Source organism: Vicugna pacos, unplaced genomic scaffold, assembly GCF_048564905.1.
Source record: "Vicugna pacos unplaced genomic scaffold, VicPac4 scaffold_19, whole genome shotgun sequence".
Taxonomy (NCBI): Eukaryota; Metazoa; Chordata; class Mammalia; order Artiodactyla; family Camelidae; genus Vicugna; species Vicugna pacos.
Genome location: NW_027328740.1, coordinates 68,174,762 through 68,202,661, shown reverse-complemented (window position 1 = coordinate 68,202,661; position 27,900 = coordinate 68,174,762). Strand labels below are relative to the sequence as shown.

General features: G+C 40.5%; 1 long non-coding RNA gene across 1 annotated transcript; it reads left to right on the top strand.

Moving 5' to 3' along the window:
- LOC140693157 (uncharacterized) lies at nt 1-27,542 on the top strand. Its single transcript, XR_012068865.1, has 4 exons — nt 1-236; nt 2,800-2,914; nt 7,831-7,929; nt 27,268-27,542. It is a non-coding gene; the product is annotated as an uncharacterized lncRNA (long non-coding RNA).
- The last annotated feature ends 358 nt before the right edge of the window (nt 27,543-27,900 follow it).

Here is a 27,900-nt window from a genome sequence, read left to right as displayed (position 1 = left end):
TCTGTACATACGCTGAGACACTGCACATCAAATTGCCTCTGAAGCCCAATGATCTGAAAACCTGGTCCTCAGCCTTTGATAATTTCAGAAGTTTTATGGAAGTCCTCCAAGTAGATGAAAGTATCATTAAGACAGAGCAAGAATTTTTCGTTGCCCTATTTGTGAAGAGCTGCATGAATGACTAATATATTCAGGATAGAGATACATTCTTCAATCCAGCCACCAGAAGCCGCATTGTAAGTCTAAACCGAGTTTAGCTGCTGTCTTGGGGGTGATTTAGAACCTGCTGTTGAATTATCAGTGATTTGGTTGGGTTGGTTTGATTTGGTTTTTAAAAGCTGCCCATAAAAATGAAAAAATAGAAAGAAAAGAAATATACCTTCAGATTCCTGTTAGGATAGTAAACAGTGGCTGGTTTGTTATCCTGTATAAACCACACACTCTCTTAGAATATTTTTAGGTTTACTTCATCCTTTCCCAGATCAAGTATCAAGTAAGGGACAGTGTTAAAAATTTCTGGATTAACAGGCTAGTGAGCTCCGGGATCTGCAAGGCAGCTTTCCCTCCCCATGTGTAAGTCAAATGGCAGAAATTAAATAAAGCACCTCATGTCTCCTCAGGTGTTAACAGGAAAAGACTAATCCTCTTGACCTTGTTTCTTCCTGGGTAAAATGAAGATAATATGTCAGGAGGCGACAAGCTCATTTAGGGCAGGAAACATGTTGTCTTGTTCACTGTGGAATCCCAGGCACCGGGAAGGCTGAGTTTAACGAGTGAGTGAATGAATGAACTGTAGTTCCCCCAGAGTTACCGTGTGGGGTGGTGCGGATTAGCAGCTAAGAGCATAGACTCGAGAATGGAGGGTACAGCTTAAGTAACTGGGTGCATGCTTAGCACGCACAAGGTCCTGGGTTCAGCCCCCAACACCTCCTCTAAAATAGACAGATAACCCTAATTTCCTCCCCACCCCCACCAGAATTACCTTATTATCTCCCCACCACCAAAAAAAAAAAAAAAAAAGAAAGAAAAGAGGCCAAGAGCGTAGACTCAGGCTGGAACACCTGTGCTGGTCTCTCGCTGTCGACCTTGTAAAAGTCATTTAGCCTCTGTGTTTATCAAGTTCCTCATCAATAAAATGGGGATAATAATAATACCTACCTGGTAGAGTTGCTATGGGGGTTAAAATTTCTGTGTCAATGTTAGAACTGCCCTGGCTAATAGTAAGTACTATGCATCAGTCAGCTCTTTTCATAATTACTGACAGATGTTATTATCAACCAAAGGAGTATTAGTTCTTTGTAAGGGAAATGCATGTTAGACCATTTCATTTATCATTTTCTGTAATTCAGGATTTTTCCCTCTGAAATATCATTTTCTGTCTGTGCAGTAGGAAGCCACAGGGCTTTCCAAATTTCATCTCTCTGGGTTCTTGTCATGATGGCAATACTGCAGAGTGTTGACATTTTTTAGGGACTCCGTCTGAGATGACAGCAACCCCTCAAATTCAGGAGCATTTCTCTAACTGAAAACATCTTGCATGAAATGACATTTTTAAAATGTAAGAGCTTCAGACGATGAATGATGCCATAACTGCAAGGATGTTATATCTAAGCTCTTTAAATAAATCCTGACATTGAAATAAAGGAAATACTATATTATAGTGCTCTATGACTTTGTTATCTTTGCTATCCATTTATCTGACTCTCTACGACCAAAGAAAGCAAAGACTGAGATTGATCATTAGTACTCTGTGGTACACGTATGTGTGGATGAAGACAATACTGAAATGCACTGTTTAAGATATTAAAATGGACACTAAACAGCTGCTTGATGCACATGCATGAACAGAACAGGGAGCTGGGTGCAGGGAGCAGACACTGAGCTTCCTGGATCAGAGACCCAACATAGCAGTCCAGCCCAGCAGTCCACATGTTTCATATTTATGTCCCAGCAAAATTAGCAGTGAGAGTCTGACATGAACTTTGGGGACACTTGCAAACAGCTGTCATGATTAATAATGTTGGACACCAGGATTCTACAGTGTTTCGTTGGCATCTGCACACAACCAGTTCTTTTCCACTAAAGCCTGTTGTAATTGCTGGTCCCACATCCAGGCTGAGGAATCATCTCATGTGGTGTTTGGGAGGGAGTTAAGTAGAGTCAGGACTCATGTTAAGGCTGGGTGGGTAATAATCTGGTTCTAGTACAGGAGAATGGAAAGTAGGTCAGGTGGGAAGGAGAATTACTGGATTTAAATGATGTTTCTTAAGTAAGCTAAATGTATAACATCATGTGAAGTTTCTTGGTTGTTTATATTCCATGCGCTGTCACCAAATAACTACTGAATTGTGTGGACAAAAAAACCTGGGTTTTAGAATTGACCCTGCCCCTTATCAGCCAGAGTCCAGGTTCCTCTGGTTGTCCAAGGAGGGGGCTGGACCGTCAGGTGTCCCTCCACTGCAGCAGTTTGGGCCCTTGGGTGGCCTAGTTTTTTGCTGTGGAAGACTGGCCCGGTTGTAGGACGTTAAGCACCTGCAAGTCTCTCACCAGGTTCCCACTGTGGTTCCAGGACTGTAACATCCAAGCGTTCCTTTCTACCCACGTTTGCAAATGACCCTCAAGGTGTTAGTATTAATCCTGGGTGAGAATTATGAAAAATTATATGGTACCTCCATACATTCTGGCAAGTGAGGGCCCCTTATTTACAAATGACCACAAAGTGATAGCACCACGTATTATCAACAGAACATGGGATCACGTGGTGACAGTGACGCTCACCTGTTTGCTTCTGCTTCCCAGGGCATCTTCAGCCTCCGTCAGAGGACCTCAGCTGCCCCAGCGAACAGGGCGTTCTGTACAGGGAATGGGCTCCTCCTCGAAGCATAGACAAGAAGCAGCCCTTAGATCTCCTCAGGTGAGCTGTTGTGGAGAGCACTCCAGTGGGAAGGGCTCAGGTTTGTCCTCATGGCATCTGAGGGTGACAGTCCTCCAACAGTGTTACCAACCAGGAAGCTCACAGGACCTCTGAGCTTTGTTGCCCCAAGTTTTTACTGGAGGCTTTATTACAAAGACATGATTTATTGGATCACTACCGACATGGCTAACCCAAACCCTAACTGTAACTCAAACCTTTCCTTAGCCCTAACCATTGAGACCCTTCCTCTCCTGGTGGTCACTCACTTGTCACAAAGCTCAAAGCCCCACTCCTCTAAACACATGGTTGGTGTCTCTGGCTGGCCAGTCCCCATCCTGAGTTATCCCATGAACACAAGCCAAACAGGGGTCCACCATGAATAGCAAAGACACTCCTATCTTGGGAAATTTCAAGGCTTTAGGGGTTGCTGTCCAGGAACTGGGAATAAAGACCTACCAAATTCTTCATTAAACAGGAGTAAATGTTAGATTTCACTTAAATTATAAAATAAGAGAGAAATTCTCACTGCTTTGCTATATCTGATTTTCGACAACGATTCACTACACCATGTGACTGTAATGTCGCGCTCCGCATGTGTCTTCTCAGAGCAGCAGTGCCGGCTGCTCCCCGGGAGCTTATGCTGTTTGGGCAAGGCTGCTGGGGGGAGGGAGGCCAAGGACAACCGAGCAAACAAAAATCATCGGGTGAATAAGGAAACAATGTCAGATTGAAATGAAGGAAATAACACTGTTGAGATTGGTGACTTGGGGGGAAGTGAGTCAAGAAAGCTATATTTGCGTAGGTTACATGTGAGCTGAGATGGTGATAAGGAGGCTGGACTTTGAGGATCTGGGAAAAGTCACCCCAGGAATAGAGGCAGCTTGTCCATTGGCCCCGAGGCACAAATGTGCTCAGCAGGTTTGAGGAGATACTGGAGCCAGCGCTGGTGAGAGGGATGAGACGCGAGGCTTAGAAGGGCATCAGGAGCATGGAAAGGAGTGTAGACTCTAAGCGCAGTGAGAAGCAGTCATGGTAGTTTAAGCACTAAAGTAATTTTCTCTCACCCACAATTTGCAAAGATAATGTGGAGAATGAATTGCAGGGACCCAGGAAGCAAGGAGGCCCCATAGGAGGCTCTTGGAGTGGGCCAGATGAGAGATGGTGGGAGCCAGGGAGAAATTCGTTTGGGGAGTGGACCTGACAGGATACAGTCATTGGCTGGCTGTGGATGCTGAGGAGAAGAGGAGGGTCAAGGTAGGCCCAGGTCGGCCTGGAGCCAGGTGCCTGATCTTCCTAATCTCAGTGCCCCATGCAGGTGCCCACCTACTTGGGCAAACCTCTTAACCTTCAAAGTGAGGGTTTTAAAACACTGAAGTCTTTTTGTTTGTTTCACATTTTATGGAAAGATTCAAACATGTACAGAAGTAGAGAGAAGACCACAGCCAGCCTGCCGGTATCAGTCACCCAGCTCCAGAATTATAAACTCAGAGTCACTGCCGTTGCATCTTTCATCTCCACCTCCTCCCCTCCCCCACTACCGGATCATTTTGAAGACAATCCTACATAGCTTAACCTTTCATTAGTGAAATGACAAGATCTCTTTCAAATACAATTGAAATATTCCTGTTTTATTTAGGGTTACAAAGTAATTCCCTAATTGTCACAAAAATACACTTTTAAGTAGTTTTGGGATTGAAATCGGGATCCAGACTAGGTTCAGACATTGCAGCTGGTATATGTCTCAAGTGGGTTCTAATCGAAAATTTTCCTGTTTCTCATTTTCCTTGAAATTACTGAGGGGTTCTCTATTACCTGTTTGGCTGAATTCATTCTCCCCTGTGGTGTTAGACTTGTTTCTCCATCCTATGTATTTGCTTTAGCTAAGTGATTTGATCCTTCCCTAAAAGCTTGATCTGATTGAGGTTCAACTTTGTGCAAGAATACTTGTTATGTGAAGTTTTGTACTCCTGTCATAAGGTACATAATTTCCAGTTGACTTTCATTTTTTGATGACAGCAGCCAATAATGATTGTCACCCGGGATCATTGTTTCATAAGGGATTTTATTTCATGTGGTCATACTCTAATTTCCTCCCTCAATTTTCAGCAGGATCACAGTCATGAAGAGGCACTTTCTCCTTAAATCGGGTTATTCGGTAGAACACAGTTTTAAAAGAGGATGTTTGTACATATGTAAATATTTAAAGTTAAAACATTTTTCTTTTCTTTTTAATTTTTTTTCTGATGGAGGTACTGAAGATTGATCTAGGACCTTATGCATGCTGAGCACACACTCTGTCACTGAGTGTACCCCATCCCCCTTGAGATTCATATTTATATGATATTTTCCTTCTGTTATTTTTGTTTTGTTATACAGAATTTGATGGCAGGGCAATGGGTTTTACGGCTCTTTAATCATTCTTTATGGGGTTTTGGGGTTTGTGTCTGTGTTTGTAAAGAAAACAATTTTCCCACTATTTTAAGTATGTTTTGCTAAGGGAAATATGTTGATCTGTTCCCTGCTCCTGGTCCATGTGTTCCCTTTGTTTCTTCCCATTAGTGGCCCCTTGAGGTCTGTGACAAGACTAGCATGTCGTTAATCAAGATTGAAGGAGATCTGAAGAGATTTATTCAAGGAGATGAAATTTGTAGACAATGTATTGGAAAGTATTGAGAAAGTTATTCATCAGGGGAAGGTCTGGGGTTGAATTGTTAAGTGCACAGAAATCTAAGCTATGAACCACCAACACAATTATTAACTCCAGGGAAAACAACGTAGGGAAGAAAAAAGTTAGCCTAGCAGCCAACTTGCTACAGCTGTGAACAGTCTGTACAGAGAGCTAATAATGTAAAGCAAGGCTACTGATCTGATCAAAATTATAATGTAATTGTATCAAAAGGTTGGAAAAATGAAGTTTTGGGTGTGTAGATGAGATGGGGTTTGAAAGAGAGCTTAATCCTCATTTTCCAAAATACAAAGTTAAATAGGTGATACATAAAGCTGAAAAAGTCAGTAGGCTGCGTTACAAGGATACTAGTCAGAGATAGGGAGTAATTATTCCAGGAGTCAGCAGTAGGAGCTGAACGTGGTTGCTTCTGGCCAGGAAATGGGGCGGTTGTTGGGAACTGCTCCTTTTTCCAATTGGTGTTCGAGAACTGTTTGACTCTTTAAGGAATATATGGTATAATTTTGATAAAAAGAAATTAAAGATGAATTTTGAAAATTTGATATTAAGAATTGGGGTGTTTTTGACAGAGAGGGATAACAATCAGACAAAATACATTTGAAGGGATCCTCATTATTCCTAGCGTTTCAGCAAGGACTAGGGGGCGACATCTTTTTAAAGTTCAAAAACTCTGACCTTCTTACCGACATGTAACCTTTGTAAATAATGAACTCCCCGTCACTGTTAAAATCCAGGCAGAGGCTGCCTGACCTGCTCTAACTGTAGCAGGGTGTGTTTACCATTGGGCAGTTGGAGCAGGCAACTTCTAACATTCTTTCAGTTTTGAATGTGGCATTTTCAGGACGGATATTTGATAAGAATTTATTACAAAAAGCTTAACAAGAAAGAGTCCAAGACATCTCAAACCCATTGCCAGGGTTTTCTCTGCGAGACACCATCCTGAGCCTTCCATCTGTGAGCCAGGCCACAAAGCCTAGTCACATGAGAATGAACACACTTTGTCCCTCCTATCTGATTTGGCATCGGGCTCAGCCCTTTTCCCCATGGAATGGTCCACGCCCAGGTCTCTGACGATGGAGCTGGTCTCATAGCAGCCCTGTGAGCGCTGGTCCACCCCAAGGGGTTTCCTGCGTGAAGTTTCCCAGGACTGCAGGCTGTTCTCAGAGCTGAGTCCCCCCTAGGGGTGAGCTCCAGACTGAGCCGGAAGCCTCAGAGAGAACTCAGAGCTGAAGAAATCCACAGGTTTTACCAAGAACTGCCGAGTCAGTAATGAGCCATTTGAGGGAAGTATCAGCAACAGCAAGACACACCTGAGCAGCCGTCTCATTGTTCCGCCTCATTCCTAAACCCTCTGTGTCTGTCTCCCTTTCAGGGCCAGCCTGGCACCGCTCCGTGCCCTGCCTCATTTCTTCTAATCTTGCCTCCCTGGCCTGTTCCATCTACTCAAGATTAACTGAGAAACATTGAACAGTTTTTAAAACCTAGGGACAACAGACGTGCTAGATACAAAGAATACAGGGCAGTACCTTCCTCAGTCACATCCCTCCTGCCCTCTCCCATTCCCACAATGAGTTTTATAAATATTTTTTCAGAGGGAAATTGCACTCCCAGTTGTTATTATTATCAGACATTTCCTTATTATCTGTGGTTTACGATGCATTTGCTTCAGGGAAGTTCCCGAGATAAGGCAGGAGCAGATGACTGAGCCACTTGTTGATGTCCACTTGTGTCAAGCCTGTTAAGAATGATCTTTGGGGGGATTTGTTGAATGTGCCAGACTGTCCAGTGAGTGGTGATGATCCCCTGCATCTGCTCCAGAGTCAACCTCGTCCCCTCCTTTGCTCTGTTCTCATTTATCTCTCTTCAGCAGGTGAACCAGTGATCTGTACTCCTATGATATGTAAAATACTTCTTATTTCACGGTAGAATTTGGGGGATGCTATGAAAACACATGTTTTAAGCGTGAATGGACTCAGAGGTTTAAACTTAAAGCCCCCTTGGTTTACAATCAGAAATTAATATGATGGAGGGAGGGTATAGCTCAGTGGTAGAGTGCATGCCTAGCATGCATAAGGTCCAGGGTTCAATCCCCAATGCCTCCATTTAAAAACAAATAAATAAACCTAATTATGCCCCCTCCACAAAAAAAAAGAAAAAAGAAATTAACATGAGGATGAAGTTACAAAGAGATTATGTGTGTCTTCTGAAACTACCTTTTGTCTTTCTGCAGGAAATTTTACGGAGAGAAGGTCGGAATCTACTTTGCTTGGCTGGGCTATTACACTCAGATGCTCCTCCTGGCAGCAGTCGTGGGGGTGACTTACTTTCTGTATGTATATTTTAATCAAAATAACTGTACCTGGAGGTAACTTCTCTTTATTCCTTGTTACCGTGCTTACTTAACTTAGAATAACATTCTCCAGGAGCATCCATGTTGTTGGAAGTGGCCCTATATTTTCAGTGTTTATGGCCAAGTAGTATTCCATTGTATAAATATATCACTTCTTTAGCCAGTCATCTGTTGATGGACATTTAGGCTGTCTCCATGTCTTTGCTATTGTAAATAGTGCTGCTATGAACATTGGGGTGCAGGTGTCATCCTGATGTAGGGTTCCTTCAGGATATATGCCCAGGAGAGGGATTCCTGTGTCATATGGCAAGTGTATTCCTAGTCTTTTGAGGAAACTCAATACTGTTTTCCACAGCGGGTGCACCAAACTGCATTCCCACCAGAAGTGTAGGAGTTTCCCCTTTCTCCACAGCCTCTCTAGCATTTGTCATTTGTGGATTTTTGAATGATGGCCATTCTGACTGGTTTGAGGTGATACCTCATTGTAGTTTTGATTTGCATTTCTCTGATAATTAGTGATACTGAGCCTTTTTTTCTGTGCCCATTGATCATTTGTATGTCTTCTTTGGAGAATTGCTTGTTTAGGTCTTCTGCCGATTTTTGGATTGGGTTATTTGGTTGTTTCTTATTAAGTCATATGAGCTGCTTATATATTCTGGAGATCAAACCTTTGTCAGTTTCATTTGCAAAAATGTTCTCCCATTCTGTAGGTTGTCTTTTTGTTTTACTTATGGTGTCCTTTGCTGTGCAGAAGCTTGTAAGTTTCTTTAGGTCCTATTTGTTTATTCTTGCTTTTATATCTATTGCTTGTGTAGACTGCCCTAGGGGAACATTTCTGAGATGTATGTCAGATATTTTGCCTGTATTTTCTTCTAGGAGGTTTATTGTATCTTATCTTTTATGTTTATCTTGCTGAAGAGACTGTCTTTATTCCATTGTATATTCTTGCCTTCTTTGTCGAAGATTAGTTGACCAAAATTTGTGGGTTTATTTCTGGGCTCTCTATTCTGTTCCATTGGTCTATATGTCTGTTTTTGTACCAATACCATGCTGTCTTAGTGACTGTAACTCTGTAGTATTGTCTGAAGTCTGGGAGAGTTATTCCTCCAGGCTCTTTCTTTCTCTTCAGTAATGCTTTAGCAATTCTAGGTCTTTGATGGTTCCATATAAATTTTATTGTGATTTGTTCCAGTTCTATGAAATATGTCAGGGGTAATTTGATAGGGATTGCATTAAATCTGTAGATTGCCTTGGGCAGTGTGACCATTTTAACAATATTGATCTTTGCAATCCAAGAGAATGGGATACCTTTCCATTTTTTAAAGTCTTCTTTAATGTCCTACACCAATGGTTTATAGTTTTCTGTGTATAATTCTCTAACCTCTGTGGTTAGATTTATTCCTAGATATTTTATTACTTTGGGTGCTATTTTAAAGGGGATTGTTTCTTTACTTCTTTTTCTGTTGATTCATCATTAGTGTAAGGAAATGCAACTGATTTTGGAACATTAATCTTGTAACCTGCTACCTTGATAAATCCTTCGATCAGCTCTAGTAGTTTTTGTGTGGACCTTTTAGGGTTTTTAAGATACAGTATCGTGTCACCTTTTACCACTTCTTATCCAATTTAGACCCCTGTTACTTTTCTTACTTGCCTGATTGCTCTATCCAGGGCTTCAAAGTCTATGTTGAATAGGAGTGGTGATAGTGGGCATCCTTGTCTTGTCCCAGATTTTAGTGGGAATCTTTGGGTTTTTCACTGTTGAGTGCTATGCTGGCTGTAGGTTTGCCATATATAGCTTTTATGATGTTGAGTTATGTTCCCTCAATATCCACATTGGTGAGATTTTTATCATAAATGGGTGTTGAATTTTATCAAATGCTTTTCTGCATCTTTTGAGATGATCATGTGGTTTTTGTCCTTTTTCTTGTTGATGTGAAGTATTACATTGATTGATTTGCATATGTTGAACCACACTTATGTCCCTGAGATGAACCCCATTTGAGCATGATATATAATCTTTTTTATGTGCTGTTTGATTCTATTTGCTAGTATTTTGGTAAGGACTTTTTGCATCTGTGTTCATCAGTGATATTGGTCTGTAATTCTCTTCTTTGGTGGTGTTTTTACCTGGTTTTGGTATCAGGGTGATGGTGGCTTCATAGAATGAGTTTGGGAATATTACTTCTTTTCAATCTTCTGGAAGAGTTTGAGAAGGACTGGTATGAGTTCTTCTTTGTATGTGCGGCAGAATTCCCCGGTGAAGCTGTCCAGTCTGGACTTTTATTTGTAGGGAGGTTTTTTATTGTTACTTCGATTTCAGTCCTAGTGATTGGTTTGTTCAAGTGGTCAGTATCTTCTTGATTCAGTCTTGATGGGCTGTATGTTTCCAGAAACTTGTCCATCTCCTCTAGGCTATTCATTTTTGTCCATGTAGTTTTTCATGATATTGTCATATGATATTCTGTATTTCTATGTTATTTGTTGTAATTTCTCCATTTTCCTTTCTTATTTTGCAAATTTGTGCTCTCTCTTTTTTCTTCTTTGTGAGTTTGGCCAGACGTTTTTTGATTTAATTTGCTCTTTAAAAAATCTAGCTTTTGGTTTGATTGATTATTTTCTTTATTTTTTTAAACTCTATTTTATTTATTTCCTCCCTGATCCTTACTATTTCCTTCCTTCTGCTGACTTTTGGGTGTTTTTGCTCTTCTGTTTCTAGTTCTTTTAGCTGGTGGGTTAGATTGTTTATTTGATATTGTTCTTCTTTTTTGAGGAAGGCCTGTATCGCCCTAAACATTCCTCTTAGCACTGTTATGCTGCGTCACATAAGTTTTGTGTGGTTGTGTTTTAATTTTCATTTGTCTCAAGGTATTCTTTAATTTCAACTTTGATTTCATCATTGACCTAATGGTTTTTTTAAATACCATGTTGTTTAATCTTTGTGCTTCCCTTTATTTCTCCTTTGTTTCTCTGTAGTTGATTTCTGGTTTCAATGGCTTTGTGGTCAATAAAGATGCTTGAGATAATTTCTATCTTCTTAAAATTGTTGAGGCTTCTTTTGTGACCAAGTACATGACCAATCTTAGAAAATGTTCCACATGCACTTGAAAATAATGTATGTCCTATTTTGGGGGTTTGTAATGCTCTAAAAATATCCACTAAATCTAATTTTTCTCTTGTATCATTTAATTTCTCTGTTGCCTTATTTATTTTCTGTCTGGAAGATCTGTCTAGTGATGTTAATGTGGTGCTAAATTTTCTGACAATGATTGTATTCCCATCAATTTCCCCCTTTATCTCTGTTAGTAGTTTTTTGTTTTATGTATTTAGGTGCTCATGTTGGGTGCATATATATTAATGATAATAATATCCTCATCTTGTATTGCTCCTTTAATCATAAAATGTCTTTATTTATCTTTCTTTATGGCCTTTGTTTTAAAGTGTATTTTGTCTGAAATCAGTACTGCTTTACCTGCTTTTTTTGGTGTTTCGATTTTCATGGACTATCCTTTTCCATCTAATCACTCTCAAACTATATGTGTCCTTCTCCCTAAAGTGTGTCCCTTCAATGCAGTGTATTGAATGTTCTTGCTTTATTATCCAGTCTGCCACTCTGTCTTTTGACTGGAGCATTTAGTCCATTAACATTTACAGTAATTAATGATAGATGAGTGTTTATTGCTATTTTGAATTTACTTTTGCAGTTGATTTGGTAGTTCTTCTCTGTTCCTTTCTTCTTCCTTTTGTGGTATGGTTATTTTCCTTTGTATTATCTTGGATTGTATTTAGTTTTTCTGACTCACTTGTAAGTTTTTGGCTTGTAGTTACACTTTTTTGTAAGTCTGTTAACCAATTACTCTAACTATGTGTACTAAACAGATAGTAATGTAATCTCAAACCCATCCTACTGACAACAAAAATTTTAAAAAAAAAAGAAGAAAGAAAAAATACTCTATATTTTCTTGCTTCCCTCTCCCACTCAATGATTTAGATGTCTTCTTTTACAATTTCATGTTTATTCTATTTGTACTTCATGGTAGTTATCACCTTTCCAGTTATGAGTTCTCATTTCTGTAGCATCCTTCTTCTTTTCTATTTAGAGTAGACCTTCCAATATTCCTTTTAGCATGGGTTTAGTGTTGCTAAAGTCTTTTAGTTTTTGCTTCTCTGTGAAAATCTATATCTCTCCTTCTATTCTAAAGGATAGACTTGCTGCAGAAAGTATCGTAGGCTGCATCTGTTTTTTCATTCAGGACTTTGAATATATCTTGCCACTCCCTTCTGGCCTGTAGTGTTTCTGTAGAGAAATCAGCTGAGAGCCTTCTCTTGTAAATCACTCTTTGTTTTTCTCTTGCTGCCTTTAGGATCATTTCTTTATCCTTCAATCTGGCCATCTTGATTATGATATGTCTTGGTGTGGGTCTCTTTAGGCTCTTCCTGTTTGGGAACCTCTGAGCCTCCTCTGCTTTGGTGTCTGATTCCTTCTTTAGGTTTGGGAAGTTTTCAGTCATGATTTCTTTAAATACCTTTTTCATCCCCTTTGTTCTTTCTTCCCATTCTAGAACCCCTATTTTCCATAGATTGGCATGCTTTATATTATCCAATAGGTTCCTTATATTGTTTTCATTGTTTTATATTTGTTTTTCTCTCAGCTGTTCTGATTGGGTGCTTTCTGTTGTCCTGTCTTCTAGGTCACTTATTCGTTCCTCTGCATTATCTAGCCTGATTATTTACAGCCTTTAGGTCAGATCTCATTTCAGCCAATGAATTTACCAATTTTACTTGGCTCTTTTTTACAGCTTCTATTTTGTTTTTGACATATTTTATGTCTCTAAACACTATCTCTTTTAGTTCCTTCAGTAACTTGATCACTTCTTTTTTGAAATGTTGATCTAGTAGGCCATCAATGTCTATTTCATTGATCGTTCTTTCAGGGGATTTCTCTTGCTCTTTTAATTGGGAATACTTCCTCTGCTTTTTCATACTGCTCATATATATCTGGCACTGTGGCTTAAGGAGTATCAGTTATCTATTGTGGTCCTTAAAGGAGTTTATTTGTTTATCTATCGAAAGCCTATGTGGGAATAAAATTTAAAAATGAGAGAGAGAGAGAATTTTAAAAGAATGGAGGAAAAGGAGGTTTGAAAACTGTGTATAATCAATAATAGAAGAGCAAGTTGAAACAGAATAGCAGTCAAGTTGTGATGTCTTTTAAAAGCCTTAATAAAAAGAAGAAAAAAATCAGAACACAATATTTGAAACCTGTGAATAATCAATAACAGATCAAAACCAAGAGAATTAAAAATGAAATGAGAACTGTAAAAATATACAACTGTTTAAAAAGTAAAGATTAAATAGGTAATAGAAAATAAAACAGATACAAAAAGATTTAAAAAGCAATGATGTGTTCTCCTAGAGACTGTGCACTCAATGGTTTTATTGAGAGGTCTTTGTGTCTTTGTCCTGTTTCACGAACTCAGCTTGCCCTGTTGGCCCCCTCGTCTGTGTTATTCACAGTGTCCATCAGCAAGAATATCATACCCTCAGGTTGCCGCAGTCAGTGCTGTGCCAGTTGCTGCATAGGTGGGCTCAGCTTCAAGAATAACAACTTTATGGAGATATAATTCACATACCATAAAATGCAGCCTTCGAAAGTGTGCATTAGGGTTTTAAGTACATTTCAGTGCTTTGTAGCCATCAACCCCAAAAGGAACCGGTACCTTTTAGTAAGTCAGTCCCTAACCTTCCTTTCCCTTAGCCCCAAGCAGCCACCATTCTACTTTCTGCCTCTACGGATTTGCCTGTTCTGGGCATTTCATATAAGTAGAACCATACAGTATGCTGCCTTTTTTGATTGTCATCTTTCATTTAGTGTGACATTGTCAAGGCTCATCCATGGTGTAGCATATATCAGTCCCCAAATTCCTTTTTGTGTTCAAGTAATATGCCATTGTTATAAATACTCCACATTGCTTATCCATCCATCAGTTGATGATGAATAATTCTGCCGTAAATGCTCATGGACAAGTTTTTGTGTGAGCACATGTTTTCAGTTTTCTTCAGGAAGTATCAAAAAATGGAATTGCTGGGATGTATTCTACTTTTAATATTTTGAGGAATTGCTGAAGTAATTTTTAAAGTGACTGCACCATTTATATTTCCAGTAGTAATGTATGAGGAGTCCAGTTTCTCCACAACCTCAACACTTTTCATTATCGGGTTTATAGATACATATTTATATATCATATATCATATATATTTGTCATCCTAGTTGGTATGAATTGGCATGCCATTGTGCTTTTGATTTCTGTTTCCCTAATGCCTACTGATGTTGAACATCTTTTTATGTGCTTATTTCCCTTTTGTATGTCTTCTTTGGAGAAACATCAATTCAAATACTTTGCCCATTTTAATTGTATTTGTCTTTGTATTGTGATGTCTTAAGTCTTCGTTGTCTATTCTGGATAAAAGTCCCTTATCAGGGAAAATATTGGAAATAATTTCATCCATCCTGTGGATTGTCTTCTTACTTTCTTGATGAAGTCCTTTGAAGCACAGAAGTTTTTAATTTTACTGAAGTCCAGTTTACTTGATTTTTTTTCTTTTGTTGTTTGTGCTTTTGGTGTCATTTATTACAAGTATTTGTAATCCAAAGTCCTGAAGATTTTCTCATTGTTCATTTTCTAAAAGTTTTGTAGTTTCAGGTCGGTGATTTATTTTCAGTTAACTTTCATAAATGGTGTTAAGATAAAAGTTCAGTTTTCTTTCTTTCCAGGTGTATGTTCAGGTGTCCCAGCATCATTTTTGTAAAGGTTATCTTTTCCCCATTGGATTGTCATGGCACCTTTGTCAAAAATTAAATGGCTACGTGTAAGGGTTTGTTTATGGACTCTCAATTCTTTTCTCTCAATCTACTTGTGTGTCATTTATGCAAGTACCACACTGTATGGATTACAGTTTGTTAGTGAGTTTTGAAATTGGAAACTTCAAAACTTTGTTCTTTTTGAAGACTGTTTTGACTATTCTGGGTATCTTTCATTTCCATATTAGTTTTAGGATCAGCTTGTTCATTTCTGCCCAAAAGCCAGAGTTGCATTGAATCTATAGGTCATTTTGAGGACAATGGCCATACTAACAATAATAAGGCTTCTGATCCATGAACACAGAAGAGCTTTCCATTTATTTTAGGTCATTTTTAATTTCTATCAGCAGTATTTTAGTTTTCAATATCCAAGTTTCAGACATTTTCCTCAGTATTTCACATATTGTTCTTAATATTCCTAAGTATTTTATTCTTTTTGATGCTATTGTAAATGAAAATGATTCCTTCATTTTATTTTTAGATTATTCACTGCTGTTGTATGGAAATATAATTACTTTATATATATTGATTTGTGTCTTACAATTTTGGTCAGAATGGGTTATTAATTTTAATAGGATTTTTTTTCTTTTCTCTAATTTTTTCTTTGTGGATTCCTTGTGATTTCAATATATAATATCATGTCATCTGAAATTGAAACAGTTTTATTTCTTTCTTTCTAATCTAGAGTCTTTATTTTCTTTGTCTTGTTGCTTTGACTAGAACCTCTAGTACAGTGTTGATTGTGGGAGGAAATAATTCAGTCTTTCAACATTATGTATGATCTTTGCTCCAGGTTTTTCACCGATGTTCTCTGTCAAGTTGAGGAAGTTCTCTTCTATTCCTAGTTTCTATCCATTTTTCTATTAATATGGTGTATTACATGAATTGAATTTTGTATGTTGAACTGTCTCTGCATACCTGGATACATCCCACTTAATTGTGGTCTATTTTATATGTTACTGGATTGGATTTGCTTGTATTCTGTTGAGGATTTTTGCATTTATAATTCATAAGAGATAGTCTTTAGTTTTCTTGTGATGCCTTTGTCTGTTTTTGGTATCAGTGTGATACTAGTCTCATTGAATGAATTGGGAAGTGTTCCCTCCTCTTTATTTTTAGACGAGTTTGTGAAGCATTGTTTTCTTTTTTTGTTTGTTTTTGTTTTTGTTTTTTCTTTAAGTAGTTGATGGAATTCACCAGCAAAGCCATACGGGCCTAGCATTTCCTAGTGGGAATGTTTTGGATTACTATTTCCGTCACGACTTACTGTAGGATTATTTGAGTTTTCCATTTGTCCTTGAATTGGCTTCAGTCATTTATGTCCTTCTAGGAATTTATCCATTTCATCTAGATTATCTCATTTATTGGCTATATAATTATCCATAGTATTCCCTTATATTCCTTGTTATTTTTCTAAGGGCAGTAGTGACATCCTTCCTTACATTTCTCATTTTAGTAATTTGAATCTTCTCTCTTTTTTTTTAATACTAGCTAAAAATTTGTCAATTTTGTTGATCTTTTCAAAGAACCAACTTTTCTTTTTGTTGGTTTTTCTCTGTTGTTCATGTATTCTCTATTCCATTTACTTCTGCATTTAGTATTTTGATTAGAATGTTTAATTCATTTACATTAATGTAATTTCTTATCAGGTTGAAGTTACATCTGCTATCTGCTTTCTATTTGTCCTTTTTCCCCCCATTCCTCTATTACTACACTTTTTTGTACAAAGTAGGCATTTTCAAGTGTGCCATTTTAATTTGTTGTTTATTTTATAAAATAATCTTTTTTCTCCTCCTCCTCCTCCTCTTCCTCCTCCTTACTTCTCCTCCATTGCCCTGGAGATAATAATTAACATCTTGTTTTAAAGCAATCTAGTTCACATGAATGCCAATTTAATTTCAATTGTACATCAAAACTTTGCTTTGGTATCAATCTTTTCCCTCCACCTCCTCATGCTGTCACTGTCATACAAATTACACCTTTATGTATTTATAAGCACATCTACACAGTTTCATAAGTATTGTTTTATGCAGTTGTCCTTTACATCAAATAGAGCAAAACATTTACATGTAATACTCTATTTATATTGTTTTATTTTTTTTGCTCATGTATTATTGCTTTATATTTTTCAGGCTAGTGTCCTTTCATTTACACCTGCTGGATTATCCTTTGTATTTCTTATAGGGCAGGCCTGCTAGCAATGGATTCTTTCAGATTTTGTTTTGTAGGGGTGTCTTAATTTCTCCTTTAATTTTTTTGAAGGATCATTTTGCTGGCTATAAAATACTTGGTGACAGTCTTTTCCTTTTATCACTTTGACGTTACCATCCCAATGCTTTCTGGTCTCCATGGTTTTTGATGAGAAATCAACTGACTTACTGAGGAGCATTTGTATATGTTGAGCCACTTTTCTCTTTCTGCCGACAAGATCCTTTGTCCTTGCCTTTTGACACACTGAGTCTGATGTGCCTATTTTAGATGTCTCTACGTTTATACCACTTGAAGTTTGTTGAGCTGCTGGGATGTACAAATTAATGTTTTCATCAAATTTGGGAAGGTTTCAACCATTATTTCTTTATATATTATTTCTGCCCCTTTTTTTCTCTCCTTCCTTCTGGCGCTCCCATTATGTGTGTATTGGTATAGTTGATGGTGTCCCACCTATCTCTGACACAGTGTTCATTTTTTTTTCCATTCCTTTTCCTTTCTGTTCCACAGACTGGATAATCTCAGTAGTTTTAAGTTAACTGACTTTTTCTTCTACAAGTTCATATCTACAGAGAAACCTCTTATTGAAGTTTTCATTTTAGTCATTATATTTGTATCTCTAGAATTTCTAGTTGGTTTTTAATATAAATTTTTTTATTGATATTCTCTGTACAATGAGATGTTCACATAATTTAATTCTTCAGGCATGGTTTCTGTTAGCTCTTTGAACATATGTGTAATTGCTTGTTTATGTCTTTGTCTAGTAAGAACAGTGTCTGGGCTTCCTCAGGGAGTTTCTATTGACTACTTTTCCCCCCTGTTATGGCCAAACTTTTCTGTTTCTTTGTACACCTTGTAATTTTCTGTTGAAAACTGGACATTTAAAATATTACAATGTGGCAGATCTGAAAGCCAGATTTTCCACATCTCCAGGGTTTATCGTTGCTTCAATTGTCATTGCTGCTGCAGCTATTTATTTACTTTCCCGAACAAATTCTGTTAAGCCTCTATTCTTTATCACGCATGGCCATGAGATCAGTGTGTGTGCAGAAAGCCTAGTTGTCATCACTGTAATAATGATCGGACAGTGATTTCTTTGAATGCCTGGAGCCAATCGTTTGAGCTGTTGCCAGGTGGCTGTGTGTCCACGTGCTGAAGGATGCCCTCAGCACCGGCAGGCAGTCTGCAGCACTTCCGTAGCCTTTAGTTCTTGCTTATGCAGAACCTCATGTTCAGCCAGAGTTGAAAGCTGAAGATTTCCTCAGATCTTTCCTTGCCATGTGCCACACATGTGTGCGGCCTTCTACAATTCTCAGAATTTTTTGGAGCTTTTTAACCCTACCTCCACCCACAGAACGTCTCATTACTCAATTTTGCCTTCTAAGTTTCCTAGTCAACATCTAGTTAGCCTCTACTGATACCACTGCCTCAGGCAGTTGTAACGTTAAATACTCACTGCTGATTGTTTTCCACACACACACACTGGAGACAGGCTGTTTGTACAGCATGAGTTTGTGATAGGTCAAATAGTGACAGCTCTCTGGGGACGGATTTTATGGGTAACTTCAAATCAATTCGACCCCTACCTTGATTGTGAGACTATTGCTTTTAAAGGCCACCATTTAGGTGAGGATATAGGGATGGGGTAGATCAAGTTACAGTGCCACAAAACTCTCTATCTTTATGGAGATTTAGCTGTTTGTTTTTTTTCTCAAATAAACATACCCCGGATTGATGGAAGCCTTGGTTTAATTTCCAGAGTTCTACAGAGGTTAATTTTGACAAATTTTGCCATTGTCATTGCTTCATAGAGGAGTAAGTTTTCCAAGACTTTTACTCAGATATTCTAGAATTGTATCCCATTTGCATTTGTTTTTAAGTGAGTTACTTGCAAGACTAACTAATTCTACAGCTCCAGCCCCATTCACATAAGAGTCCATCTGCATGGATTCTCCTACAGGGAGCAGTGTGCAACCTGTTGTCAGTTTGTTATTTTTCTTATTATAGTGTAGGGGTTTTTAAAAATATGCTCATGAATAGCCCTTTGTCATTTTTACACGTTACAAAACTTCCACTACTTTGTGGCTATTTTTTTCCGTCTCTTTTCGTTGCTCTAATGAAGTTCTCACTTTTAAGATTTTTCAGTATAGTAATATGTGGATGCTGATCAGACGGGTGAGGCATTTAACTACTGTCTAAACCTCAGTCTTTGCTTTGATTCACTATCTTGAATATCTGAACATATCTACTGAACCCCATATACCAAAGGATGCTGACAGCCCTAATTAAAAAATGCTTTTTAAGTAAAGCAAAAAATATTAACTTTCACACTGGAAAAGACAAATCTCAAATTTCCTAGATGATCTTGGTTTCTGTGATCATTAGAAAGATGTTTATAGAGCCGGCAGGCATATTGAGATACTGATTTTATTTCATCGGATTTCAGAATGCAGAACACATTTCAGGCCCACTTATACCACCATATGTGTGTCTCTAAGTATATATACATATGATAATGTCTTTATTATAAGTACCTTGTTTTATTTTATGTACCAACTGCTGTTAACCTCATTAAGGAAATCTTGGAACTGCAGAATTGAAATTTTTCATACCACCATCATCCCGTAGCATCTCTTTTGCACTTAGATGTTGTGTGGTAGAGTATTTTTCTGTTCCGTAGAAATGATCAATGTTGAAGGGGAAAAAATACCTTCCTCTAATAAACATAGTCCAAATCATGCACTTATCTGAACAATGGCCACCATTTTAGTCCACACCAATCCATCTACTCATACTGACTCAGAGTCCTCAACACAGACAATCCACCCCTGTAGTCAGGGTCCTCAGCACACTTTCTATCCCCTCCCCATTCTTTGTTGATTCTGACCTACTTTTGTCCAACGCGTCCTGCCAGACTCTTCGCTGCCTGACTGCAGTTTTTAATTTTTACCTTTGAGTTCCAGGCTGCGCCTAGTGATATCCAGAGAAACGCCAAACACCTAGCCCATCAGGACGGGTGGGGAAGATTTCAGGAAGCTGTTACCCTAACTCACTTGCAGATAAGTGAGTGGCTGTTGTGAGCATTCTTTCTAGATCTCTGTCATGCCGGCTTCATCCATCCCAGCAAAATAACGTAGCTCCTCCAACCACCCCGCCTCCATTCATCTGAGTTTCTGCCTTCAGTGACACTCAGATGCTGCTGATGGGCATTATATTTATCTGTATTTTTTTAGTTGAAGTATAGTCAGTTACAATGTGTCAATTTCTGATGCACAGCACAATGTTCCAGTCATTCATATACACATATATATGTATGAATTCCTTTTCATATTCTTTTTCATTAAATGTTTTTACAAGATATTAAATATAGTTCCCTGTGCTATACAGAAGAAATTTAGTTTTTTTAGCTATTTTTATATATAGTAGTTAATATTTGCAAATCTCAATCTCTGATGGGCATTTTTAAAGCCACTTCTGGAACACTTGCTGCAGAAGAGTCTGAGAAATGTATTTTCAACCTCAAAGATTTTTGGTTAGGGAGTTGGAATAAAGGCTGAGCTGGCTCACCTAACTCTCTGCCTTTGTGAATAAAGAGGTCTGGAGATTCAAGGCCCAATATAATGTCCCAGCGCTTCAGTAGCAGACTCTCAAAGCAACCAAAATGCTCCCATCTGCCAGAGCATGAATTGTCCTTAGACACTGCTGGACATAACCACCAACTCTGTCAAAGGTATCGTCTTCATCTGGTGCACAATTTCTTTAGATGTCTAATATCCTGATTAACAGGACAAGCTGGTTTGGATTCCCAAGGTCACAGGCAGCCTTCTGCCTGACTTTGGTGTATATATGATCAATGAAGAGTCCTATCTCAGATCAGCTGGAGCTGCCTGGTGTGTGTTTTGCCAGAGAATGTGGGTGCAGTGATCCTTACCAGAGTCCTACCAGTTGTTTTATTGCAGGAAGAGAGAGACCAAAAGAGACAGAACAGGAAGTTCTTGTCCAGCCTCAAACACAGTCACCCCCGCCCAGGGCTCTTGCTCTGGAACACACAGAAGTGCAGGTCAGCAGCGATGTGACCTCGGTATACTCCAAAACATGGTGTGGTTGTACTGGGCTATCTGTGTCTTTCATGGACCCTGCAAAGTTCTCTGCTTTGTGAAATGGGGAACTAAGGAACTCCCACCCATGCCTGTAGCTCCCAGGGTTTGCACACTTACGTGTTTTGAGGATTTGCTGGCAACTCATTCTTTTTCACCAAGTCTTTTCTCAGTTACACGGCAGTCATGTGACTTCCTTTTCAGAACTGCTCCTTAAGTTCGGGATTTAGTGAAAGATGCCATTTTACCCTGTAAGTTCATGTTCAGGGAGGAGGAGGAAGACAGGACAGATCAGAATTGCTGTTTTGCTTTTGTTGTTGTTTTCATAAGCCATTTCCTGTTGTCGAATAGACACTGAGCAAATGAATGACTGTTACACTCCCCTTTGAAGCATGAGCAAAATGACACTCAGGGAAAGGAGGTAAATTTCATAAGGTTCCAAAGACAAAAAGGGATGAGCACAGAATAAGATCCCTGCAAATTTCTTGGCTGTCATCAACCTTTAGGTCAGTGACAGAGTGTCGTGTGTAGTAGTAAAGTTGTGGGGGTGCTTTGAGAAGGGTGCAGATGTTCTTGTTTTTGTTGATAAAATCACAGTGTTTTTTCTGGGACTCTGAAAAAGAGAAATGGGTTAGAAAATGTTGGTTTCTCATTCTTGGTCCTTCCTCCCCCTCACAGATATGGACCCTTCCATCTGTAGCGGGAATAAGACAGCCCCAGCTTTCCCGTCTCATGAGATCAGTACTCATTTATTTCATCCCTGCCCACCTGTAGGTGATAAAGCACAGCATGATTTTCATGTCCTGCTTCACTGATTCTTGTGAAATTAAGTGTTTGAAGATGGAAACTTATGAAAGGAAGCTGCTTTTTTTTATATAAAGTGCAGTAATTTTCTTAGCAGAGAAGGAAATTGAGGATTTTCCTCATTGAAAATCAATAGAGATTTCAAGAGCATCTGTATTTCTGATGTGTAGATTAAAATGACAAAATCTAGATGGATTACAGAAACACAAGGAAGATACCAAAAATGTCTTTGAAGAGCTTTTCTAAGACTGGGCTTGTAAAGAGACTGTTAGTTGACAGAGACACTCTTCTCACGCATAGTCCCTCTCCTAAGGTTGGAAAGGACCAGCGTTTCCTCTGTGTGCAGTCCTGGTGCTTCAAGTGAGTTGTGGCGTAGGGCGGTGCACATGGGGCTGCCTTCAGTTTGTCCATCCTAAGTAACCCCTGGCAGTCAAAGGCCGAGTGTGTTGCAACGACATGAACCATTCGCCATCATCTCAGGGGTGTGTGCTCATCTCAGCTCATCCTGGCTCAGGTGATAGCAGAGCAGGGAGTGGTGGCAAGAGGTCAGCCATGAGTAGCAGGGAGCACCTGGAGTCAGCTTGGTCCCAAGTGGCTAGGAGTTGCAGGTGGAATTCCCAGGACTTCCCACAGCTCATTCATTCAGCTAATACTTCTTCTGCACCTGTGATGTGCTGGTGCTTCCTTTGTGAACAGAACCAATTCCCTGTCCTCATGAAGATGATGTTCTAGTGGACATAAGAAATGATACACGCAGAAGCAGATCCAGGGTAGGTCACATGAGTGCTGTCTACTTTGGGGTGAACAAGGTGATATACTTTGGGAAGGAATGTATGATACAGGAAAATGTGGGGGAGAGGACGGCCGTATTCCAGGTCTGATTTGGGCCCCTGAGATGCACCTCGTGAAGTGTGGGTCCTTGGTTTGCACAGGAACGAATTCAAGAGAGAGCCACAGTTCAGTAAATGTAGATTTATTCAGAGAGATATATACTCCACAGACAGAGTGGGCTGTTTCAAAAGGCAAGAGAAAAGCCATGAGGCGTGGGGTTTGGGTGCTCCAGTTTAAAGTAAAAGTAGATACACACTTCACAGACATAGTGTCGGCTGTCTCCCTTAGCAGAGAGAGCAGCCATGAGGTGTGGGGTTGTTAGTTTTTATGCACTCAGTATCTTCATATGCTTATAAGTGGGAGGAATATTCCAACTGCTGTGGGGAAGGTATTGGGATTCCCAGAAATTGGGCCACCACTCATCCTTTAACCTTTTATGGTCAGCCTTGAACCTGTCCTGGCACCTGTGGGAGTGCCATTTAGCATCCTGCTGTATTTCGGAGAGTGTGTATTGAAGCTCAAGATCTACTGGGAGTTGACTTTTCCACCATCTTGGTGCTAATGGCTGTGCCATTCTTTTAATGGCTGTGCCCGGCCCCCTTCCCTCCTGTCTCATGAAGGAGCTCTGGACTGATTGCACAATTGCAGAGCAGGGGACAGAGTAGAAAAAACTTCATAAGTGGAAAATGGAAGGCATTGTTGGCAGTAGAATTCTCAACTCAATTATAAAGTAAGGGTCTTCTGTTTGCTGGGGGTAACTGGTGTCACATTAGGGAGCTGTGAGCCTTGGGGACATCAGTGAGTGTGTGGCTCACTGTGTATACTGTGTTGCTTCTTAGGCGGCCTGAAGAGAGTTGGCTTATAAGTGACCCATTCACTCAAGCAGGAGTCTCTTTAGTGATTTTCTGCATGTGAGGCTAACATGGGTCTCATGGGGGACAGGACCGGGCAGTCACAGCTTGCTCCACAGTCACCTAGTGCCCTCAAGGCTTTCATCCCATGGATGCGTCACCTCCCCCTCGATGGGGACAAGGGCACAAGTGGTGGGGCAGCTTCTCAGTGGTGGAAGCATTGCTCTCCAGACCCAACTCTCAACAGCATGGACCCCTGGTGTTGGCCACAGTCTTGGCTAGATGAGGCTGTTGGGTAGCTGAGCTCATGAGACGCGGGTGACATGCTTCGATTCTCACCAAGAGTTTTACTTTTGAAGGTTCTGGTCAGACAGCCACAAATACTCCCTAGCCCATAAACAATGAACAGTCTCTTTCCCTCGGGTAAGGTCACACAGAAGGAGAACGGATCATCCCGAGAGCAGGAGAGACCAAATCAGTCCTGCCATCAGGGATCTGACAGACAAGCCAGCTCAGTTCCTCTTACTAGTTGTTTACTTGGAGGATCTGGGATATTTGAGTGACCTGCAAGTGTCAGGAAATTGTACACGAGGGCTTTGTAGATTTTCTGGTCTGGTGTTAACTCACCCCATTGTAGCTGTCGTGCAAGGAAAGAAAACTTGGTGGACAACAGGCCATGGCCTCTGCTCCCTGGTGGAGCCAGGAGATTACAATGATAAGTACGACTGCGGGGGCATCATTTCTATGTTGATAGGCCAGACGGCCTTCCATAGCTCTCATGATGGATGTCTAAGTTGCAGAGGGAAACTGGATTTCATCCAGCTCTCCAGCCAAGGAGGAGACCAGAAGTGGCCTCCCCCACCAACTGTGAGCTCCTTGCCTCCACTGACAGCAGCATCTATAGCAAAAAGCTGGGCTGCCACCTGCGTTTCCGTGTAAACATCCGAGTAGCCACAGCAATGGCCTCGTGAGGGTTGGTGTGCCCAAGGAAGCGCTGTGTGGGACGGAGGAAAGAGTGCCGGGGTCAGACACCGGGCAGGCAGGCAGGCAGTGATGACATCTGTGCCATGGAGTCACCATGGATCTGAGCCAAAGGAAGCCAGGTTTTGGAGCAGGGAGCCTGGGCAGTGCATTGTTGTTTATAAGAAAATCCTGGGCTCTGGATCCACGAAGTCATTGGCTTGATTCCTGACCCCAACTATCATCTTGGGCAAATGTTTGACGCTTTCTGTGCCTCTGTTTCTTGGTGTCCTAAATGGGAACATTAGTAGCAATTACCTCTGAGAGTCAGGAGGGCCTATACTGATGTCATTTCATTACACTCACAGCAGCCCACAAGCACGGTGCTAGGTCCCCCATTTTACACGTGGCAGACGGGTAACCTTTTAATCAGTAATCATGCAGCTAAGAATGGTCAGAACCACCATTTGAATATGATCCCTATGTCCAGGTAATTTCTAATCTCACTCAGAATTACCAGAAAACTAGTAAAGTCAGAACTAACGCTGCTGGGAAGTGGGAGCTTGAAAGATGCTTTTCGTCTTCGCCTTTGGGGAGTGTTGAGTTCACGTTCCTCACAGCCCGTCCGAGGCCCCCTGCGTCTCTGGCTGCCCCTGGTGGGGTCTGCAGGGCTCTGGGCAGCTTCTCCTTGATCTCTACCCCAAGGCTCTCTGCTCTCTGCAGGTTGATTCTCAACCCTGACTGCTCAGTATAGCTAATGTCTAAAAGCAAAAAAAGGTGGGGAGGGTACGGCTCAGTGGTAGAGCACGTGCTTAGCATGCAAGAGGTCCTGGGTTCAATTCCCAGTACCTCCATTAAAGTAAATAAAGCTAACTACCCCCCACAAAAAGGAAAGAAGTATTTAAAAAACAATAAACAGTACAAAGGCCCCACTCCAGTCTGGGACGCAATATGTTTTAAAGGCTCCCAGATGCTTCCCATGTGCAGAATGGTGAGAGCTATCCCTATACACCTCTTCTCGTGAGCTTGTCCCCTCACACCCATTAGCCTCTTGAAACAGGAAAATTACTTGGCTCAGCCTAGAACTTTCTCCCGATTTCTAGACTTTTATTTGCCTACTGGACATCTCTCCTGGAGCCCACAGGCACCCAGCCAGAACTGAATCAGTTGTCTCCTCTCATGACTTGCCCCTCTTCCTGCCCTTCTTATTTCAGGGAAAGGCACTATAATTTAGGACACTGCCAAAGCCAGAAAGCTGGCCGGCATCTTTGACCTCTTCCTGCCCTTCCATCACACCTGTGGCCAATCCGTCCACCTGCTGAAATGTTTTCTTCTCTCCTCCTGGTGGGGACTCATCAGGCCTTCACAAGAACCTGCCAATATGTCTCCCTGCCTCTATCTTGTCTCTTTCTAGATCACTTTGCATGTCTCCTCTACCTTGGAGGCACACAGAGTCCTGTGTGATGTGCACCTGTGATCTCTCCACCTGGTTGCCTCACCTGCCTCCCACAACCTGTGCTCGCTTCTAGACTATTTGCAGTTCCTGGAAGGGACCTGGCTCTCCTTGGCCTCCCTCCTTTGCATGTGCAGCTCCCGAGGGAGAAATGGCCTTAATATTATACCTTCCCCTGATCACTTCTAGGGCATCTCAGAACTCACTGCAGTGCTTCCCTCCTCTGGGAGAGCCTTGGCTACAGTTCCGGCTCTCTGCCCCGAGCACCCTCTGCTGACTTTTATCCAAGGTCTCTTAACACGCCTCCTCAGCCATCATTTCCGATGACTCCTGTGAACCCAGGAGCTCCTGGAAGCAGGGACTGTGTCTTTTATCTCTTTATTCTCAGAGCATGGTAGAGACTCAGGTATAATGGTGGAGGGCACAGTGGTTATTCTGCAATTTCTCTAGAGTTGGGGCCTAGGGATAACAATCTGGTTGGAAGAAGGGCTTAGGGGATTTACCCTGAAGCCACATTTTCAATTAACATTTCATGTTGTTTTTGTCTACTATTTGAAGTTACGAGTCTTATAACAGGATGATGATTTCTAAAAATTACTTTACCGAAGATTGAGGAAAATGGCAGTTTCCCATATTTAAGAATATTATTTTAATTTTGTGTGACTGGGGTGGTTGAAAATAGAAATGCAGGGGTTGCTAAAGCATTCTCATCCCCTTCCACACCCTCAGGCCCTTCGGACAGAAGAGACAGAGGGATGTGAGGAGAAGGCTTGGAGCGTGGACCGTGCAGTGCTTTAAATTGTGACAGTTAATTGTGCTTTTTTTTTTAACTTTCATTTTTAATGGAGGTAATGGGGCTTCAACCCAGGACCTTGTACATGCTTAGCACGTGCTCTACCACTGAGCTATACCCACCCTTCCACCCGATATTTGTGTTTTTAATGGGCATAATGTGCTGGTAGCAGGTACTTTAGTATCACACACAGTCACCCGCCTCTGACCATCACATTAATATCTTTCCCCTGAGCTAGAGAGCTAGTCTGTTTCCAAAAGTTCAATAAATTATCTACACTTTCTTTTTTCTTAAAAAAAAGGCATTAACTCATGTTTCTCTTTGGTATCGCCTATAAATAAAATGTGATTTTATTAACCATTTACCAAAGTGTTAAGTGTGATAAATATTAAGTACAGATTTCTGAAGCATCAGTCATCACTGAAGATCCACATTCTGCTGTTCTCTCTCTCTGTTAGTCACCATACTTCTGGAGTTCTGGAAGCGGCGCCAGGCAGAACTTGAGTACAAATGGGACACGGCTGAGAAGGAAGAACAAGTCCGGCCAGAATAGGAGGCGCGGTGTCCCCACGTGGAGATAGATGAGATTACCCAGGAAAAGCGGGCGCTGTTTAGATGCACTTTAGTCTGATTACTTCTGGACTTGTCAGCCTTGACTGCATGTTGGAATCACCAGGGGACCTTAAAAAATGTTGGTGCCTGGATTCCATCACTGCAAACTCTGATGGTACTTAGTGGCCTGGGGTGCATTCTGGCATAGGGAAGTTTATAAACCTCCTCTGGTTATTCTAATGTGCAGCCAAGGTGAAGGAGCACTGCCTGGAATGGTGGACACAGAAGAGAAGTGAGGTCCTTCCTTCATAATAACAGTAAAACTGGGGGGAAAAAAAGACTGGTATAAGTGTATGAGGCATTGATTTGTATCCTTTCATAACACCAAAAAATAAATGCAAAATATAAATTAGCTGCTATGACATAGATGTAGAAGGAAAGACACATTCGTTTTTACAGTTCACTCCCATTTTTTCACATGTGCCTTCATTATTGCGGCCTCCTTTTCATCATAGACTAGGTGCCCCTTTGTCTTGAAC